Source organism: Brassica napus, chromosome C3, assembly GCF_020379485.1.
Source record: "Brassica napus cultivar Da-Ae chromosome C3, Da-Ae, whole genome shotgun sequence".
NCBI lineage: Eukaryota > Viridiplantae > Streptophyta > Magnoliopsida > Brassicales > Brassicaceae > Brassica > Brassica napus.
In genome coordinates, this window is record NC_063446.1 from 53,307,090 (window position 1) to 53,317,774 (window position 10,685).

Sequence of the window (10,685 nt, forward strand, 5' to 3'; positions counted from 1 at the left end):
TCTGTAGCTTTTATTTAAGAAAATAAAAAATATTATTTTGTAACTACTAAACAATTTGATAGTTAGTTTAATAAAAAATTTAATATATATTTATATAGACCAACTTATTTTTCTAAAGATTCTAAAAATTATCTTAATGATGACACGTGGTTACGAAAAAATGTTGTATGCTCCAAGATTAATATATAGGAGATATTTTAATATAAATATTTATTATTGATACTTCCTATTCATATGATTTTATTAACATTTGTATATTTTCTGTATCAAAAATTTAACCGTTAATCACAAAACTTTTAATATGTAATTTTTTAATACAAATTTCAAAATTAAAATATTTAAATCTCAATAATTTTTCACTGCAAATTTTAAAATTAACATATTTTTATATTTTCTATAGTATAAAATTTAATTTAAAGTATATTTAATATTAATATATATATATATATATATAATATGAATATGTATTAATGAGACTTCATATTCATACAATTTATGATCATTTGTATCTTACTTGAACAAAAACAAATTAAACCATTGATCACAAAATTTTCAACGTGAGATTTCTACCATTTTAGTAATTTATAGTGGTTTTAAAAAAATTAAAATATAACATATTAAAAGAAATTTATTTATTTTATTATATGCTTAATGTGATTGATTTTTTTTTAATAATATAAAATTAAACAAAAAAGGGAGACGATACAAAATTGCTATCAAACATGTATTATTCATAATCATTAATTGTCATATATATGTTAATCAAATTATGTAATTTTGTAGCTTTTATTTAAGGAAATAAAGAATATTCTTTTGTACACTACTAATTAATTTGATAGTTAGTTTAATAAAAAGTATAATATATATTTATATGAACCAACTTATTTTTGTAAGGATTCTAAGAATCATATTAATGTTGACACGTGGCTACAAAAACTTGTTGTAATGCTTCAAGATTAATATATAGGGGATACGTATTTGATGTTACCACATATTGTTGCTCGTTGGGTAAATCTCGTAGATACCACTAACTGGCCTTGGACTATTATTCTCTTGTGAGATATAAACATGTGGAGAGCATCCAAAACTCCTTATATGACTTAGATCCGGTTTAGATTCGCTCCCCTTTTCTTCGACGAGTTCAGAGACTTTTTTATAGGTAATCTGTTGTTGATTCATCTTCCGCCTAAAACTTCTCCTCTAAACCGATTTCTACAAACATACTTCTCACCTTGTTCATGATAGTCCTATCTAACCTTTTCAGTAGTACATTTTATTGGGGAGTTTAGTCACATATCAATATCATGTGTCTCTTAATTTCTGATATTTTGCAAAATGTATCGAACTGATTGTCACATAATGTCTAGCATGTTGTCTGTCCTTAACTTCTTTCATATATGGATTTATTCACTTACCTTCCATTCCCTGAATTTATCGAATGCTTCATATTTTTCCTTAGAAATTAGATCCACATCTTCCTTTAGAAATCGTCAATGAATTTGATGAAATATAGAAAACCTGCAAGAATTTTAACAACTGAGGGTGACCCCATAAATACGATGAGTTTACTCAAGGATCTCTTTCATTGTGTGTTTATATCTCCTAAACCTCTGCTAATGGTCTAAAGTTTTGTAAAAAAAAAACCTGATATTCACAAACATGTTTTGTGATTTTCCTAGTAATGTATGTATGCGTGCTTGTTAATTTATCATGCACAAAAGCCTCCGAGAACAAATTTAAAGTGGGAATTGTTGCATCAGTTTCTTAAGTTGTCATCGTCATTGGCGGCAGTGCCGAGGGGCCTAAGGCGAATGAAGAAAATGGGGCCTTTTTCTATATATGTATTTTCAAATATTGTAATATAATTTTGAAATGAGAAAAAAAAATAAAAATAAAAATAAAAATGTATGTATTCTTCTTATTAAACTCTTTCACTTTAGCTTCAGTTCACAAAATATATATATTTCACTAGACTTTCATAATTTAGTTTTTAAATAATTTTTTTTATTAGGTTCCTAACAAAATCATAATTGATTTTTTTTTATCTTTTTATGTTTTCAAACATAATTTTGATGCCGGTGAGAGAAAAAGAAAATGACAGAATTGTAGAAAGTATATTTAAATCCGTAATTTTCAAATTGAATAGAGAATATATTTAAAATTAACTGACATTTGTATTTTTTATTTATTTATATATTTAAATTTCATGTTTGGAGATACATATTTTTGATTTGGAAACTTGACGAGATAAACAAAGATTTTGTTTTCCTAAAATCTTATTTGGAAAACAAATAAAACTAAAATTAACTTAGGGTGTCCAAAATCTTATTTGGAAAACAAATAAAACTAAAATTAACTTAGGGTGTCAAACTTGGGACAAGGACAAATATAATTTAATGTTGTATATCTATAATCAGTATGATACACAATATTTCATGAAAATGAGACCCTATAATTCGTATTATCTCTTGGGGGCCTGAGGCAATGGTCTTTTTAAATGTAAATTAAGCACGCCTCTCATTGGCGGATCTGGTTTTTGTTCCGAAGAAGTAGCTTAATAAGTGTGAAAAAGAATAAATTATGACAATATATTCAATTACACGAGATCAAAAGAGTGTTATATATTTCCTCTCATTTTTTCTTTACGATGTCACTCCAAAAAAAAAAAAAAAAACGAAATACCAGCAACACAAACAATGATTCTTTGCAAATACTACCTTGCACTAGGCAAATCCTTGGTGTCACAGCTCATACTTACTTCAGGGGAACTTTGAGAGTCCATGTCTTGATCGTTACTTTTTATCGAGATTTCAGAAGTAAGACACTCTTTTAACTCGATAGCAACTTGGGACATGTTTGGTCGTTTTTTCTGAAGAAGGGTTTGCACACAACATAGCCAACTCAAGAGCTCTCCAGGCAGAATGAGAGCTGTAATCACCATGAAGGTTAAGATCCATGATTCCAGTAATATCTCCTCTATTAAGCATAAATGCTGTCCATTCTCCTATGTGTGACTTTTCACGAGTTTGGTCAAGCACGCGTTGGTTTGTGATTATCTCCAATAATAAAATTCCAAAACTATAAACATCACTCATTTCCGCCAATCGACCCGTTCTGTAATATCTAGCAAGGCAAAAGAGAGAGAGTAAGGTACATGTGTATTTATTTAAAGATGAAGATGAACATTCTCACAAAGTTTACATTGGTGTGCATTATTATTTCAAACTTTGTTTTGACACATCAGGGTTGTACATATATAAAAAGTTGTACTTTAGGTAGAATAAATAAAAATACTTACTCGGGATCAAGATATCCAGGGGTACCAGCAACAGCAGTCGAAACATGATACTCATCTCCGAGTTGGAAAGATCTGGAAAGTCCAAAATCCGCAAGTTTGGCAGAGAATCTCTCATCCAACAATATATTTGTACTTTTGACATCCCTATGCACCATCGATGGCCGACATCCATTATGTAAGTATTCTAGTCCTATAAACATTGTACATTCCCTTTTTAACTTGTGTATGATCTCTAAAACTCATTATTAAAATATATGAATAATGTAGTAAAATATTCAAATATTCGAGATTGAAAGATGTTACCTTCGTCATTATATCAAACTAGAATAGAGTATTTCAATGTAAAAGAGGAGAAATATAATGGTTCATTATATTTAAGTAAAATTTAGAACTCTATACTATTTATATTTGAATATTTATGTCCATTGATAACATGAAATGTTATGTAATTAAAACGACAAGTGAATGACATTATTATGAGGTAGTTAGAACCTAGTGCAGCATCGATGGCTATTTATAGTCGAGTACTCCACTTCAGAACAGAGCTACCGTGTTTTCCTATAACATATTGTGAAATCAGCTAACATGTTATTTTCCGTATAATTTGGCTAAGAAAAATGCTTAAGCTATTTATATATTATAATTTTTCACCTGACAAATGATCTTTTAAGTCTCCGTTGGACATGTATTCATATATGAGAGCCAAATGATCTCGTTCGTCGCAACATCCGACAAGGCTTACTAAGTTTATGTGGTGAACTCTCAACAAAAGTTCGACCTGTACAGCAATGAAAGAATAAATATAACACATCGGTTTAACATTATGAAACTTACGACAATTTCTTACCTCTGCCTTGAACTCTTTATAGCCTTGTGTTGATGATTGGGAAAGTAGTTTGACGGCTACCTGTTGTGAGCCATTTATAACACCATGATAAACAATGCCAAACCCTCCTTCACCAAGTGGTCTTTCCAAGTTGTTTGTCATTTCCATCACCTCTGAGTAAGTAAATTTTTTCCTTTTCATCTTGATCGATATTTCAGATATATTAGTGAATGTAACGTTTGTACTCGGCTTAATTGATGATGGTGGTAGAGCTGTAGAAACCAACATTTAGAACAAGAATATTATAAATATCATGAAATGAGTTTTGGCAACTACCTTCTGAATTTGATGATTTTTTCTTCTTAAACACAAAAATGAGAACTAGAACCACTATAATGACCATGACAGTAGCCGAAGAAACAATTGCAGTAGTTTTTACTGGAATTTTTTTCTCTGTGATACATGAACCAGATAAACAACGATTGCCTCCATCAACACTACCCCCAAAAAATGATTAACCGTTAGAATTCTGAATGCATGTGATGAAAGATTCAAAAGGAAATGTGTGTGTGTGGAGTTCCTTCTTACAATAACTGTAGCCCTTCCTTTTCTTTATCAAGCAGGGATTGTGGGATGAAACCAATCAGATTGTTCTTGCTCAAGTTTCTGTTAAAAAAGAGAATATGCATATAGGTGAGCATGATCCCCAAAAATACTATTACTAATCACGTATGTCCGTAGAAACCTACATGAGCATTTTAACAAAAACTTACATGAGCTTTAAAGACTTCATATCAGCCAGAAATCCGGGAATTTCTCCAGTCAGATTGTTATTTGACAAGTCCCTGTAGTTTGTAAGAGTCAAGTCACTGACATTTATGAACTTCTTGTCAATTAAGTAAAAATGATCATACTTACAACTTTTCAAGATGGGTAAGATTTTGGATTGCAGCTGCTATGGTTCCTATCAACCCGCTAGAAGTCAGATTCCTGTTTACAAAAGAAGAAGAAAGATTAATGTAAGATAAAAAATGTTTTCTTGCAATTCTAAAATGTTGTGCTATACAAAGATCTCACAAATAAGCGATTCTTGGTGGTGTAGATGTATCTGTGCTGTTGCAATTTAGATCATCCCATAAAAACTTTTGGGGGACACATGGATCTCCTTGCCATGTGATTCTATTTAATCCATATATGGCTTTGATTTTTCGGATAGCTAAAACTGTCGATAGTAAAACAATTAATATATATGTTGTATTTAGCATTAGCTATGCTTTCAAAAGTTTTATATCTATATAAATGTGTGAATGCATATATATGGAAGCTTGCCGGAGTAGTAAGCTTACCATCATTTTCATTTGTTTCCAGTTGGTGGAATTTGACGACGGCGTAAAGTTCAATGGCATTGAGAAGAGGTGGGAGGGTAGAGTTTTTAGTTCTTATCAACTCTAAGTTGCATATTCCTCCTTTGCAAGTAACTGGGGTTGTGGACTTAATTGTCGTGGTCCTCAGATATTTAGGGCTTATCGTTTTATCAAACTGTTGGCCGTTCCAAAAAATATCAAATTCTCGAGATTCATTGATCTGTAATGATTGGACCTCAGAGAAATGGAGATACAAGTAAATTTCGTCGTCTGGGAAATCAAGCTCCTCCGTAATATTAAAGCGTGCAGTAGCATTGGCAGGTATAGCGGCGGTCTTGAGTACATTCTGTGGTACAAGAAAACCATTGGAGTTGTTTGCTTCTAGAGTGGTAGAAATATGCTTCCATTCTGGATCAAATTTTGGTTCCCATATTCTGTCGCTGACGTCATTTGGGTACCTATCATTCAAAAACAATATTGTATTATTACATATTAACCACATAAACGCAAATGAGCAAAAAGATTAAGATTATTTTAAAGCGACTTACGATAGAATGGTATCTGAACTGGTAAGATAGTATCGCTTGAAACCCTTCAGTGAGCCAGATTCAGTAATGTAAAGATTATTTGCTAGCGGCCTTAGTTCCAAGGATGAAATCATTGGCGTGGTCGGTCCTGTCTTAACAAGACACAAATCCAAGGAATTTGATCTTGGGATATAGATGATCTCCTCGGTTTGACCGCTTATTCTTTTTTCTAGTTCTATCGTTACCCAAAAGTTAGGACCAACATACAAGTCAAACTTAGGAGTAGTATTAAGAGCGTCATAATTTCCATATAGAGCTGTAACTCTCATCAGATAATTGGTCCCTTGCTTCACACTAAGATTATAACAGTTGCGTATTCCTTCGGGAAAGTACCTAAGGGTCACGTATGACTTTAGAGTCTTGGGTAGACTTGCATCGATCCTCCCAATCTTTCCACTTTGGATGAAGTCCGAGTCCGATGAGAACCATAGTCCAGTATCTGGCTCTATATATGGTGACGCTTCACTCGGGTGTAAACCGCAATCCAAACTGATGAACCCTATTACGATATCCAATAGTGTCTTCAGTTAATGGTCACTTTAATTATTCGAGTGTTTTTTTTTTCTAAATTTTGTCCACCTTAAAATTTACAATAATCCAAGATAATGATTGCTGTGTTAAAACTTAAAGTGACAGTTTTGTACTCTTTTTATTTTTAACCACATGCATTGTGCAAATTTTAGTTCAGGTAATGGTAGATTTTCTACTATGAGAATTCCAAAATTCTATTAACGTATCTCAAAAATATATAGATACATACCTTCTTGATCTTCAGCTTGAGAAAAGTGAATAACAACGAAAGTTGCAACAAGTGCGACCAACAAAATCCTACGAGGGCTCTCCATATGCTCTTGCTTTCCCAGCAAAATCAAGAATTTCTTGAAAAGTTTAGACCTGTCGATATTTTAAGGAAAAGACGACAATCCCCTGAAATCGTGCATACATGTCATAGTTATTGACACGAGGAAATAAAGAGAAGAAGTCTTTTATCTAGCAAAGTATGCCCGAGGTTAAAGCTATCGAGGCTTGCCAAAGAAAATCAAGCAAGGTCTGCCAGAATGATTAATACCTGCGGAGCTACAATAAAAAGAGACTGATATTTTATTTTAGCTTCCCTAGTAAGCCAAAGGTGTTTGGCTACTAGAATAAGCTTATTATATTCTGCTATTGTAGTGACATTTTTAAGATCTAAAGAAATAAAAAAATCCTTCTTTACTCTTTTTCTTTCTTTCTCTCTCTTGTTCTTCACTCTACTCTTCATTTTCTTACATGGTATCAGAGCCTTTAAGCTCTTGATGACATATTTCTCTTCTGCAATCTTACTCTGATACTCTGTCTCTACTGATTCACCGGTTTACTTTCTCTATTTTCTCTTCAGATTTCTTTTATCTAGTGGATAATAAATCTGTTTTCTTAAAAGGAGATGGAGCAGCACAAGCCCGTAATGATTTCAGTCACCCTGAAGGGTCCTAACTACATTTGATACTCCTTATCATGGAGTCTATCTTGCAAGGCTCACTTGATACTCTTATCATGGAGTCTTACTCACACTGTGAGACTGCAAAGAAGCTATGGGATACCTTACACAAGGTGTATGGCAACAGTTCAAATTTCACCAGAATCTTTGAGGTTAAGAGGGCAATCAACAACTTGCAACAAGAAGAGATTAACTTCACTAAACACCTTGGGAAGTACATCCAGTTGTGGTCTGAACTTCAGATGCTGAGGCCAAGCACCACTGATCCTGGTACACTAGAAGAGAGGCGTGAACAAGACAAAGTCTTTGGATTGCTTCTCACACTCAACCCAAGCTTCAATGATGTACTTAAACACATATTAAGAGCTAAGGAGCTTCGAAGCTATGATGATGTGTGTGCTTAACTTCAAAAGGAGCTAGGCTCAGATTGTCTCTTTGGTGAAAAGGGGGAGCTGTCTATGGCAAACAAGGCTGAGAAGGTGGAGAGTGCTTCAGTCAACAAAGCACACTTCAAGCCAAGACTAGGACGAGACAAGTCTATGACTTGTGAGCACTGCAAGAAGCTAGGCAACTCCAAAACCAATGGATGGATCCTCCATCCTCACCTCAAACCAGCTTCAACCAATAGATACAATCAGGCCAGAGCACATGAAGCAAGAGCTCAAAAGACCTTAGTACCAAGCTTCATGCGAATGGGAGAAGATGGGAGAGCCATGATCTCAACCACCCACACTGGTGGATCCACATCCCACGCCATGTCTCAGCCATCTCATGATGATGCTTTCATCCGCAAGTCAGACATTGAAGCCCTTATCAAGGCTATCAATGCGAACTCTGGTAACATAAGTGTCAATGCTCTAAATTCTATTCATAGTACATCTCATGTTACTAGACCTTTGATCATTGATTCAGGAGCTTCTCATCATATGATTAGGGATGCTAGACTGATCAGTGATGTCAAACCTGCTCTAGGGAGTGTAGTGATTGCTAATGGTGATAGAATTCCAATTGAAGGAGTAGGAAACCTGAAACTGTTTGATAAGAAGTCACAAGCTTTTTATATGTCTACTTTCACATCCAACTTATTATCCGTTAAAAGAGCAACTAATGATTTAAATTGCAATGTTATTTTTAGTCTTAATGATGTTTGCTTTCAGGATATTAAGACCAGTAAGATGCTGAGAAAAAGATGTGAGCAAGGGAGAGCTATATTTTCTTGAAGACGCCAAAGTTTCAGATTTATCGTGTGCTTTTAATTCTGCTTCCATTTTAGCTAGTGATGTGTTATGGTATGCTAGATTAGGTCACCCTCATTCTCGTGCCTTAGGTCTGATGTTACCTAATCTATCTTTTAAGAATGAAATATGTGAGAGGCTTGTATTCTTGGTAAACATCAGAAATCTATTTTTCCTAAATCAATGACTATTTATGAGACTTATTTTGATCTTGTGCACTCTGATGTTTGGATTGCACCTTGTGTGTCTAGGGAGAACCATAAGTATTTTGTTACATTCATAGATGAAAAATCAAAATATACTTGGCTCACCCTGATTCAAACTAAAGATAGAGTTTTAAAAGCTTTTATAAACTTCCAAAACTATATATCTAACCATTTCAATTCCAATATAAAAAATTCTCAGGTCTGATAATAGGGGGGAATATACCAGCAATGCCTTCAAACACCATTTAGAAAAATATGGGATAATCCATCAAAAAAGCTGCCCATACACATCTCAACAAAATGGAGTTGTTGAAAAGAAGAATCTCCATCTTATGGAGGTTGCAAGAAGCATGATGTTCCACACCAATGTCCCTAAGAGATTTTGGGGAGATGTTGTGGTATCAGCATGCTATCTGATCAATAGAATCCCCACCAAAGTTCTCTAAGATGCCTCTCCCTTTCAGGTACTAAAAAAAATCAAACCTCCAATTGATCACTTGTATGTGTTTGGGTGTGTTTGTTATGTCTTATGATATGTTGTGTTTTTGATACATTCTAACAATGTTTTCTAAAGTGTTTATGAGTCTTTATCGAGTCCTTTTAGTCATTTTCGAGTCATGACAGGTCATGAGTTGCATTGGATGGGAGATGGACCAGCTGGAACAAAAGAGGCAGAAAATAGTACCTTTTGGTGACTTTCACACAGAACAGTCTTGATGGCTGTTCCCGATCGCGCGAGACACCCCGAGTGCATGTTCCAGCGGCAGAGATTTTTAAGGAAACTACAACTTATTTCATGATTTGCCCTGATCTCCCTATTTTTCTCTCCCAGCCGTCTGTGGCTTTGATATAACTTCTTTTTCTATTTTTCTAGATTTTTCTACGCTATTTTTACAGAGAGAAACAATTCTAGAGCTTTTCATATTGTGATTTTGCCACTTTGTAAAGGGAGAAGGCTCCATCTATCTCGCCTAGAGAAGATTATCCTGAAACCTCTTGCTTCTATTTTATTTTTATATGCAATATTATTCAGTTTCAATCTCTGTGTTTTCTTGTTTCATGGCTGAGTAGTCAACTTGTTTAGTCTAGGGTGTTAGGGTGTTAGATCCGTGAGTTAAACATAGATAAGTGAATCCATTGATTGTCTTCATTCATAATTGTTTTTAATGCTTGCATTAAACTGGCCGCTTAATGTTAGATCCTAGGTTTAACATGTTCATTAACCGTGTAATGGGTTGCTAGATCTGTTATGAATGAGCATTGCATCCCTAACCAGTGAAAGTAGATGTTAGGGTGTTTTGTGAACATATCGGACTTGATCTTAATGTTTTTCATCGCGTCTCAGTCCAAACGACAATTTAGGTACTAAGATCGATTGACAAAAGGTTAAGCACCACAACAGTTGGCTGATCTATTTTAAGTGATCCGAGTTCTAGACTAATGCTAAATTGAACTTGAATAATTGTTTGGCTCACACTTGTTTAACACCCGATCAAACCACCCTAGACTAGCATTCTTAATCATCTGAAAAACCCTTTTGTTTAATTGTTAACTGCTTTCTAAGCTTCAATCAACTTTAAAACCCCTTTATTGTTTTAGCTTAATATTGATCCCATAAAGATAAAGTGTAATCGTTGGTCTCTGTGGATTCGATCCTAAAGTGCTACATCGACATGCCATTCGATTGTGGTA

At 33.9% G+C, this 10,685-nt stretch overlaps 1 pseudogene; it reads right to left on the reverse strand.

Annotated features, from left to right (window-relative positions):
* Positions 1–2,063: 2,063 nt before the first annotated feature.
* LOC106395357 lies at positions 2,064–6,920 on the reverse strand (annotated as a pseudogene).
* Between the last annotated feature and the right edge of the window lie 3,765 nt (positions 6,921–10,685).